We start from the raw sequence: 12,127 nt of genomic DNA on the forward strand, positions 1-12,127 counted from the left end.
TCATTTTCACATTTCTGCATGCATATTTTCCTTTCACGTTTAGAATAGGTTGGGGGGTAGGATGTTGTTTGAAAAAAAAAATGTGTGATTTGTTTTAACATTGGATGACATAATTAATTTCAAATTTTAGTATTTGTATTATCTTTGGTCTTAAGTGATGTTACATTAGGTTTGCTACTCTACATGTTGATGTCGGAGACAAATATGAGTTGCTTGAAGGAATGAACATGTCATAATAAGTACCAAGTGAGTTTTTTAACCTATTATTTTTCTTGGAGAGTAACCATTTTGCCCATTCTTTATATAGCTTAACAGTTTATTATTGTATACACGATCTCTAGATTTCTTTTGAGTTAACCCTTAAAAAAAATTGTAAAATTAAAAAAAAAGAAAAAAAATGTGTGTTGCTACATTTGGAGGCCCATCTAACTAGTAGATATGGAAGATTATTTAGAGCCCTAAAAAATGATGGAAATGCCATTTTTGATCCGTTTGAGCCTTTCTAGCCATCCCTTTTATCAAATATCCATAATTAACCCTTTTGAGCCTTTAAAAAAAAAAAACTTTTCTTTGTCAAACTTATCATCTTGACCCACTCCGATTTGGAGTATTACCCAATGTCTTATAAGTTCCATCACCTATTTATGTTTGAGAAAAATGTAAATAATTATTTTATTTAGTGACGTTGTGCCAAGCAAAAGCAAAAAAAAAATTCAAAAAAAAAAGAAAAAAATAATAATAACAATAATAGGTGAAATCCACCTTGCAACTTCTAAAAAAAAAAAAAATCATCTGCATTTTTCTCAAATATACACTTTGTTTTCCTTATTTTCCTTCTTTGTTAACCATGTCCCTAGCCTACGTTACATCCTAATAAAAGTCATTCTTGATTTTAGGGAACTATAATATGAAGTAGAAACTAGTTATGTGGGCTAAAAAGATATAGTGGTGCATAATAAAAAAATATAAATAAATAAAAGAAAAAAAAAAAGATAAATAAATTGGGTTGACTAGCATTTTTGTTTGACTTGAGATCTTATTATTTCTAAGCTGAGGGCATATTTATTTCATCTTGGTGAGAGCATGTGATATCACTTTTTTATTATTTTCTCTCTCAATTACCATTCATTGGAGTGACTATTTTTATTAGTTTTAATTTCTTTGTGAGAGTGTCACTACTTCCAGTGAGATTTTGTTGGGGTTTGACATGTCATTCTCGAAAGTAGCTATAACAAAGTCTACTAGGCCGATTCATGTGAATGGTTGATGTGGGTGTGATGTTGCTTTAGACTGGAGATAATGCTTATACTTTTATTTGATTACTATCATTAATCTGATTGAATAAACACGAGTGTTTCTAAAAAAAAAAATCATATTGAATTTGAATTTTATTTTCGCTTTATTTGCTAGGGACTGACAATAAGCTGGTTGGGGGGTGTGTTGAGTGTTAGAAAATGCATATTTATAAAGGAGAAAACCGTCATTTTACATTTCAAGTCTTACTAACAATCCTTACTTTTATGTATTTAGGCTTCTTGCAATTTAATTATGTGTGTTTGATTTTAATTAAGTATTTTATGTATTTTAGGGGCATCATGGTGATTTCATAATAAACGAGAGATTAGACGGCAAAACGGACATCACTTTTGAACTCAAGACGGTCGAAAACCTTAGGAGGAGCATAAAAGAAAAAATGACACTATTTACATGTACGGTACTATTCACGTGTACGGTACTGTTCATGACACTGTTCACATAGACGGATCGATGACGTGGCATTGACCGATGATGTGGCATTCACTGATGAGGTGTCACGATCCTGTTGGGCTAAAATTCTTATGTACTGTTGATGGTGACGTGGCAGCATATCAGTGGACGAAAAATCTCACATACAGTACATGCATCACATAGGATTATTTTCAACCAAACAGTGTCACTGTTCAACCCGGGTCAAACTGTGTTACTGTTCCTCCGCGTGGTCAAACCGCGTACTGTTAACTGATGACGTGGTGCAATCCTGAGCGTCCAAACTGTTTTTAATTCGATGGCCATGATTTACTCCATGTATCTATAAAAAGGGGGCCTCCCCCCCCCCCCCCTTAATTTGATAGCTCTGAATCCATTTTTGAGATCCATTTTCTGTAATTTCTTCTTCATCTTGTATTTTCTACGTATTTTAATAAATTTCCATTTTGCCCCTAGTTTAATTATGAGTAGCTAATTTTCTTTCAAGCTTGGGTTGAAGGTGAAGTCTCAACATGTGTCATGGGCTTTATTTGGTAAATTTATTTTCTTTTCCCCTCTAATTTTTGTGGATGATTTGACTTTTCGTCGACAAATAATAATGATCTTGTCTAGATACCGCCTTGGTTACACCGGCTCTTTAGTACAATGTTATTATTATTTGGCACGATAAACCCTTAGCACCATATTGATTAGAGTGTGGTTCATGATGTGTGAATTCCCCCCTCATGATTTAATTAGTATTAATAAGGAATATTTAGCCCATGGTACATGTTGATACGGATCCAGATACCCAAGTACGTCATTTCAATATAATTCTCTTCAATTTATTCTCGTCATTTCAATTCCAATTTTAGAATTTATTCTCACCATTTTAATTTACGTTTTAGCATATTCTAAATTATTTCCACCACAAATCCAATTACCCATTTACAAAATTAATTCTACACACAATTAAAATCCACCTCCTCGTGGGATCGACACTCGTCACCATTGATCTATACTACAATAGATTCGTGCGCTTGCGAGTTCAATAAAATTTGCACAACAATTGGCACCAATAGACTTTCTGTCATCTAGATCACAAGCCTAATCTACATCTGTGAAGCTTGTGAGATTCATATCTCCATCTCTAACAAACTTGAGTCCATAATCTTTAGTAGCCTTTAACTACCTTAGGACCCTTTTGCATGCCATAATGTTGGTGCAAAAATATATTGACTTAATTTGTGTACACTAAAGGCAATCTCAGGTCTTATTAGTATTATATATTGCATTCTTCTAACAATGCTTCTGTAATGTGTTGGATCTTTAATATAGTGACCAAGGTTTCCTTGAGCTTCTTTTTACAATTTCAATCATGTACTCATAGGTGTGTCAATGCCTTTACAATTAATCATTTCAGCCTTAGACAGTAAATACCTTATATATTTCTTCTGAGATAGGTAGATACAATCATCATATAAGACTTCTATTTTTAGAAAATAAGAGAGTGTTCGAAGATTCTTTAAAGCAAATATTGTACTGAATTCAATAATAAAATTCTCTAATTCAGTACTATTTGGTCCTGTAATTAGGATATCATCAACATATATGAGAATCATAATCAAAGATGACTTGGTTCTTTTTATGAACAGAAATGAATCTGGGCTGGAGTTTGTGAATCCCTATTGTAATAGACATCTTTCCAACTTCTTATATTAAGTTTTTGGAGCTTGTTTAAAACCATAAAGAGATTTATGAAGCTTGCACATATAATTTGATTTCTCAGCATCAATAAAACTCTCTGGTTTATCCATCAAATCTCTATTGAGAAATGCATTATTTACATTAATTTGTCTTGTCTTCCATTGATTCATTACAACTAAACTTTATACCACTCTGATAGTAGCTAGCTTTATCACAGTACTAAATATTCCAAAACAATTTACCCCTACAACATGTTGTAATCCTTTAGCTATTAACCTACCTTTGTATTTAGCTAGACTCTCATCAGTGTTGTATTTCACTCTATACACTCATTTGTTACAAACTACTATGTGATAAGTTATTCTTAACACTAAAGACTGTGTACAATTCTTTATCGAGGTTGTATATTCCTTCTTTATAATTGCAAATCATACACATAATCAAGTTCTTTATGAATAAGTGTTGCAGTATATAGCTTAGTTTTGAAGATACTATTTTTGCTTCAAATAGTCATAAGATGAATATTTGGTTGAGTTAAAGGTGATGGTGGTGTATTTGTTGATACATGTATATAAGGAATAAGTTGAGGTGATGGTGGTGTATTTGTTAATATATGTATATAATGAATATGTTAAGGTGATGGGTACTGAGGTTGAGTAAATGGCTCAATATTTGGTTTATGTGGTTGTGGTAAGGAGTGTGAACTGTCATTCTGAGGAGAATTATCTTAATATTGAGAACTATTGCTGGTGGAGCTTACATAGTTAGGATTGTGTGAGTTGTTTTCAATTGAGAATGGGATAATATGTAAAGTAGAAAAATGATATACTTATTGAGGGGTAAAGGATTTATTTGAACAAAAAAGTGACTTATTGGAATGAAAGGTGGAATTTGTGGAGTAAAAGAAATAAGACTCATGAAAATAACATGTCTAGCTATATGGAGTTGACTTAAAGAGTGCAAACATTTGTATCTTTTATGAAAAGAACTATAGCCAACGAAAATGCATTTACTTAAGTGATAATCAAATTTATGCTTGTTATAATCTCTGAAGTAAGGATAACATGTACAACCAAAGCACTTGAGCCATTGTTGGGTCTGATACCATGAAAGAAACTGAGAAATGTTGTTTGGCTTAAAAGAAAATTTCAAAGAAAATGTAATTGTGAATTCCATAAGTTTCATTCATTCTTCAACTACTTACATGTACATATTTATATATGCTTACACGTGAATAACAACTTGTAACTAATTTAAATTTATTAACTAATGAGCTTGTTATATTTTGTTACATATGCTTGTGTGTAAACAGTAACTTTAACAAACTATTCTGAGCTATCATTCTTCTTCAACAACCTTTGCTGACTTGGCATTGCTGAACTGCTTAAGCTTGCTTATCTTAACCTTTGTAACTTCCAAATAATGAGATGCTTTAACAATAATGCAGGAAGCTGCAGATGGGTTGGGGGATTATCGTTGCTTTGCGTGGTGGTTGCTCAATCTCAATAATAACAATGGTGATATTGGCTTGTGGCAGCACCAAGAAAAAGCGTCGTGGTGGAAATAATAATAGTGCAGCTCGATACAGCGGTGCAAATGTTGATTATCGAGGCGGAGATGGCAAGGTAGGAGATCATCATCATGATGGAAGAGGTGGAGGCTGTGGCGGAGGTGGAGGTTGAGGCACTAATATTTAGTTGAATAAGAAATAAAAATTTTGGCTTTGTTGTTGTCGGTTTATTTTTCTTTTCTTTTCTTTTAATCAAGAGATGTATTTGCATAAATTGTTTGATCATTAATGTCATTTTTATTAAAATTCTCTCACAATACCTAATAGGTACGTAAGAAGGAAAAGTAAGTCTGAGCAGTAACAATTATTTTTACAATATTCTTATTATTCTTTATAGGTTAAACACTAATTCACACTACAAGAAAAATACTATATGACAACAGGCAAAGCTTGTTGTGGAAGGAGTTTCACGACGAGCACATGAGTGTTGCGGTTCTTGCTGTAGCAAAAAGTAGGTAACTTTCAACTACGCACAATTCACGTTGTTGAAAAAGATATGAATGTTTTTAAATGTCTTATGACAACTTGTAGTGATTGTGGTTAAAAAGGTCATGTGCATCCAAATTTTTGACTACAAGCTTGCGAATGTTGTCATAAACTATATAGCAACAAGCAACTAATTGTCGCCATTAATTTCAATTTTTATTTACAATAAACAACATATCTTGCATGTTGCCGAAAAACAAAAGCAATAATAATAATAATATTATTATATTATTATAATTAATAATAATAATTATTATTATTATTATTATTATCATCATTATTGTTATTATTTTTATTATTGTTATTATTAGTATTATTATTATTGTTACTTACTTATTTACTTACTTACTACAACTACTACTACACTACTGCCACCATATATAAAATGTATATGAACTAATCAAATATTCGGCTTATTGTAATAAGATTTGATAAACATAGTAATGACCACACATCCCAGCTAAAAGTCACACCAATATTTTAGTATTCATACAATTAATCCATAGAAATTTCCAACATTAGTATAATTTCCATCTAGCAAAACACCAAAAAAAAAAAATTAAAACACATCAGTGGCAGTTGCAATTCCATAAATATCAAATTCAAAAAATCATCTCCAACAAAAGCTTCTTCAGCTTGCAATTCCAGCAAAAACTTCTTCAAGGCATAAACTCCTCCAAAAATGTTAACTAAATCAATTTTTATTTGCTGCATTTGAAAAATAATTATATATACATACCAAAGAGAATATTTGTATGCCTACATACCTTCTTTAAAACAATTTAATGCAACTTTTTGGCCAAGCAACAGTGCTTCCCAAAGACTCAACTATTATATGAGTTTCATCTGTCACTTTATATAAAGTCACTTCATCCATACTATCAGATATTGATTCCACCCAAACTTTCCAACAATCTCTTCCAAGAGGCACGTGGTGAACTTTTGCGTTAGGGTATGTTGAGGCAATCTTTCCTTCAGCCACAATTTCATCAACATCATTTGAATACCAATTCAATAAATAACATCTTGCATTTTCATAGTGGCCATTTTCTTGCATTGTACCGCTTCCTTGTTGTGACTATAAGCAAGACGAATATGGATTTACAACTTATAGGAGTAAGAAATAAAAGTTAGTCTAGCCAGTACTTTTTTTTTCTTTTCAATGAAGCATTCTTAATAAGTCTAAAAAAAGATAAAAAAAAGCATTACCTAAGGAGTACAAGCTTGAGAAGTTATAATATCATCAAAACCTTTGCTTGGATTCTGTAAATGATTAGAATTCTCTTAAGTCTTAGAATGGATTTCAAATAACTAGTTACATGTATACAGTGGCGGATTTAGAAAAATAATTTACCGAGGGCTAAATTAGATAATAATAAAATATAAAAAATTAAAATTTTAAATATATAAAATATTTGCTAGTACATTTATAATTATTCTCTGTGCATTTTTATATTTTAAAAATGTTATACAATTGACTCATTATCAATATTATTAAATTTATTATTTCGTATATAAACAATCAAACTATCATTTATCCCATATGATTCCAAAAATGATTTTTTATGAGTTTCATTACTGAAAACGTTCACTTTAGTATTATTATAGAGACCGGAAGAATTAATCCTATTTTTTAGAATTAAAAATATTTTGAGTGGTGGGCTATCATTATTTTTAATTAAACTATAAGTTTTAATTCTTAAAAGTTAAAATTTAAATTTTATGGGGATTTATAATTTATAGTGATTATTTTAATAAATTTTTTATGGGGGCTAATTAAAAAACTAAAATATTTTTCTTTTTTAATTTTAGATTTTTTTTTTGCCAGTGGGGGCTCAAGCCCCCACTAGTCACATGCTAGATCCGCCCCTACATGTATATATGCATTATCATATAGTCATTTACCTGTTGGCATTGTTTTAAAAGCGCAGCTGTCAAATGCTCATAATTCTTTTCAAGGACAGACATTCTTTCAGATTGAGCTTGCAGTTAGTTTTGAAGTTCTTTTACTTTTTCAGTAGATCGAATATGTGCTTCTAATTGAGTGGGAGTGGCTCCGAACCCCAGTCCTCGAACTTGTCCACGCTTTTCTGGTCCAAATACTTTTGAAATAGCATCATTAGATCAATTTGCTCTCCATTTATATATATATGAGTGGAGTTAGAACCTTTCATTTTTTATTTTCAATACAAAAATTTTGTCAATTCTACTAAATGACACTCTTATAATGTTATTGCCCCAAAATAAATTAGCAATATATCCAGATAAAAGATTAATCAAATTTTAAACGGCAAGAAAACAACCAAAAATGATCAACTTATCAAAATCTTCAAACTTCAACACATCCATGCTGCCTTTGAAACAAGTACTTAAAAGATCTCACTCCTCTGCTCTAACTAACATGGTCAGATCCTAAGTACTCATCTCAAAATCTAGGCTAATTACAATCCATTAATTGAAAATCCCGAGTCTTCAGTTTTGGTGAAATCTTTGTGTTTTACACAATTGACTCGTCCAAGAAGAAAGGGAAAGTATCGTGTCGATTTCTTTTGTGCTTTGCTGCCGATTATTATTATTCATTCCAACACAATTGTCATCTTTGTTGTGGCACAAACTCAGTTGCAAATCAGCTGACCAATCATTCTCTTTCAACCTTTTTAATTTCTTGCAACTGCTCATCTCTTGTGCATGCTGCCCCGCTTCAGTACCTTGTAAAACTTGAGCCTGGATTGGTTTGTACAAATCATCAATCTTAAATATTTTAAATAGGCAAAAAAAAAAAAATCAGCAATATAAGTAATAATTAAAATTTTACCTCAAGCATAGAGGCAGTCTGAAACTTGGAATATTGAACTTGATCACTGATGCAAGAACCATCCCAAGATATGCTCAGAGAATTATTTCTACATTTTCCTTGATTTCCAATCGTTTCATATGGAAAACACTTCTTCTCATTCTGAAAGATTATTGGATTATATCTAGTGCAATGACCAACTGGAGCCCATGGATGGTATCTGGAGAGAATGAGTCAAGAGTTAACTGCATATAGGTAGAAAAATATGAACCAAAGAAACAAAAAAGAAAAAAAATGTCTCAAGTTTTTACCACCTTGAAGAGTAAGGTTTGAAATCACATGGTTGTTTGAGAAGTGGAGACGACATGTAGTTTCTGTTATCCATTCTAAAACGCCCATGCTGATTGAATTTTCGATACATTTCTAGAATGTCGTGTCCTTCTTGCATTGTCCTATTAGATAACACTGCATACCCAACGAGATTCAAAGCTGTGTGACTTTTAAATCCCTCATCGTCTAACGTTTTTTGTAGTAGTATAAAGATTAATTAATTTACCTTGGCCGGACGCGTCAAGCTTCTTACTTCGATACATCTGAATAAAGAAATTTCTTGAATAATTAGATAAAGAATTTAAAAAGAAAGAAAATCTATTAGTAAGGTATGATAACTTTTAAGGTCCGTTCAACTTATTACCTGCAAGTGACTCTTTACATGAGCAATGCTTAGTCCTTTTACATTCATCAGCTGGAGAACTGATTTTGGGGTTGCTCCTGTACCCGCATACATGGAAAGAGAAAACAATGATCAATGTTAATTCATATGATCATATCATAAGCTCTACAACAAAAGCAGATATACATATATAGGTAAAAGTAAACTCACTTTCTTGGCCTCCAAGCCTCTCAACAGCATGCACAAAAGCTAGATGGAGATCTTGTGTCCAGCGGAGCCTAGGCATTTTTGATCGAACGTATTGCCTAGCCATTGTTATTATTTCTTTCCCTTCCGTGGTTGTGTTCGTACTTATAATACTTGTGCCACCATTGTATGGTACATTTGTGATGTTATCATTCTCATCATCGTCCATAGCTGCTTTTTCGTTCAAGTCAAATGATGAACACTTTTGAAATGCTTGAGTTCCACTTTCATTGCTCTTATTGTCATCAGAGGATATCTCAACTGTGTCAGTCACATTTTCCATCGATATGATGATTATCTTCTCTCCTTCTTCACAGTGCTATTACTGTCACAATATATAAAGTAGAACGGAAAGTGAGGAGTACAAATAAGGATTTAATTTTTAGAAAGCAATGAAATGAGAATATGGATGCGAAGACCTAATGATTTGTGTGTGCAATTTGTACACTAAAAAGAACAAACACATTTATTTCTAAATGATAACCCTAATTGTCAGCCATCAAAATGATATTAATTATCTTGGTTTTCTTCATTAGAACTTAAAACCAGTAGATTGGAGAGTTCATGTCCAATGAATCCACCAAATTAAAAGCTAATTTTCTTTTTTAAACCACCAATGAGATGGGGGTTAGGCATAAACCTCTACCTGTAATATAAATTAGAAAATGATAAAATACATGTGGAGAGGGATAAATTAAAAGCTAAAATTGATATGTTGAAAAAAGAACAATCCAAATTGTCTGTCAATTTCGATGTTAAATTCAGTAATTAAATGTTTAAACATCCATTAACTACAAATAAACACCAAAAAGAGCAATAATAAATCAATCCATCTATTTGAAGGGCACAAATATATCATGCTCTTTTGTATGGACAAAATCAATTTATGATAACAAGCAACCATGCTTTGTTACATATTTTTGCAAATTATTCTATTAAGAGAAATGAGATTGCGATCATTACTAAAAACTTGTGGCAAATGTGATTTTGCAAGGAAAAGAATGACAAATCAATATGTGCTGAATTAATATATACTAGATATGAATAGAATGAAGCATCGACAAGGTACAATAGTACGGATTACTTTAGATGCTGATACAAATTAAGAACATAATATAATGCAGAATTGGAAATTTAGTTAAAAACAATATACACCAAAAATAGATCAATTGATTTCTTCTCTTTAAATTAGACAAACAAAACGAAAGACCATTGAAGTCTCAAATAGAGAAAGACAAGAAAATCATACAAGTCATTAAAGAAGCTCATAAGCAAAATTATGGGGAAATTAAAAAAATAAAAAAGGAAAATCAAAAGTGTATTCAAGTACTTGCAATGCTAAATGTTATAAATATTTGCTTAACAAAATATATATGGTAATGAAATTCTCTTCCAAGAAACTAAGAGAGCGTACATGTCAGAGGAAATGGCTATATCTTAGGGCAGTTTACTGGCTATGATGATGCTTATAAGTCATATAGCGGATTCAATAGCATATGGAATTATTGATTGTTGAAACAAATCCTGCAAAAACTTTCATGTTTGATCCAAGGCATTCCTTGGATCCAGCATACAAGATTTGCTCAAAGACCTAGCAACAGCCTAGCCAGAAGTAATTTAAAATTAAGGAGTGGCCGATCGCAACTTACCCATCAAAGAAATTAAGGAGCTCTGTATATCATGGATCTCCAAGTGAAAAGTACAAAACTTGCTTATCAAAATTGTGGACGCACTGAGAGAATAGACAGAGAGTGTCACAAAAACATAGAGGGAGATAGAGATAGAGAAAGAGAAAAAGCTTACTCCGGTTTGAGCTGTTATTGTTTCCTTCTGTATTGAAAATATTCTAAAACTTCATTTCTTTATAAGTGGGTTTTTTTTTTTTTTTTTTTCGTGATGAAATTAAACTTAGCTTCATAGCCATTAGTCAACAAATTAATGATTTTCTTTATTTTTGCTAACGTGCTTTCTATAATAAATAAAATAATGGTTATTGTAGACAATGGTCGGGCATCAAGTTGATCTCTTCACACTAAAATTAATATATTTAACACTTTTTTACAGCAACATTACAAAATACGACCACCTTCTCGGACTGAAAATCGTGTAAAATCTCGAGCCATTCTCGTTATGATTCCATTTTGACAGCTATCCATCTCTTTCAATCTCTCTCTCTCTCTCTCTCTCTTATCAATCTTTAGTTGACCTTTGCTGAGGACTCAATACTTTTTTTTGTCACTATATAGTAATCAATTAATTCCATCAAGGTTTTATTTATTAATTAGTTACAAAATGATTGATGATATGAATATGTGAGCTCTCATCTGTGTGAGAGAAGGACCAGCAAATGAACCCTACCATGCATGCATAAACAACTTTGTGTCCCATCACCCATATATTTAAACAAACCAATTTCTGTCTTATTGCTCTGATTGTTTGTTCCTATGATATTTGTTTATGTTACAAATGTTCTTATCGCTTTGACAGTTTTGTCCCAATTTTGAAAACTTCAAAGGGTTGAGCCTATATCATAATATATTGTTGTATAAATCCTTGATGAGGGCACCGGGAACCCGAGGAGCTATCCAATTTAGATATTCGGAAGGTTAAAAAAACAAGGTTAGCTCTTAATTTTTTTTCATTAACAGTATTCAGTGGAAAAACAATATTACACAACATGTTTTCTTGTATATAGCAATAGATCCAGATAAAAGTACTAATTTTCCCAATAAAGAGAGCAGATATACCATAGATAACTAAGATTGTTCGCTACTGCTCTTCATACAACATATATACGTCAAGTAGTAATTTTTCTTTATTCATATTGCAGATAGAGCTTGGCCAATTTTGCATTCTACTGGGCTGTTTACTGCTTTTTTTTCTTTTTAATCCGACGCATATTTTGAGGGTAGGGCTCACTGTATCT

The sequence above is a fragment of the Citrus clementina genome, unplaced genomic scaffold, assembly GCF_000493195.1.
Source record: "Citrus clementina cultivar Clemenules unplaced genomic scaffold, Citrus_clementina_v1.0 scaffold_2, whole genome shotgun sequence".
Lineage (NCBI taxonomy): Eukaryota > Viridiplantae > Streptophyta > Magnoliopsida > Sapindales > Rutaceae > Citrus > Citrus x clementina.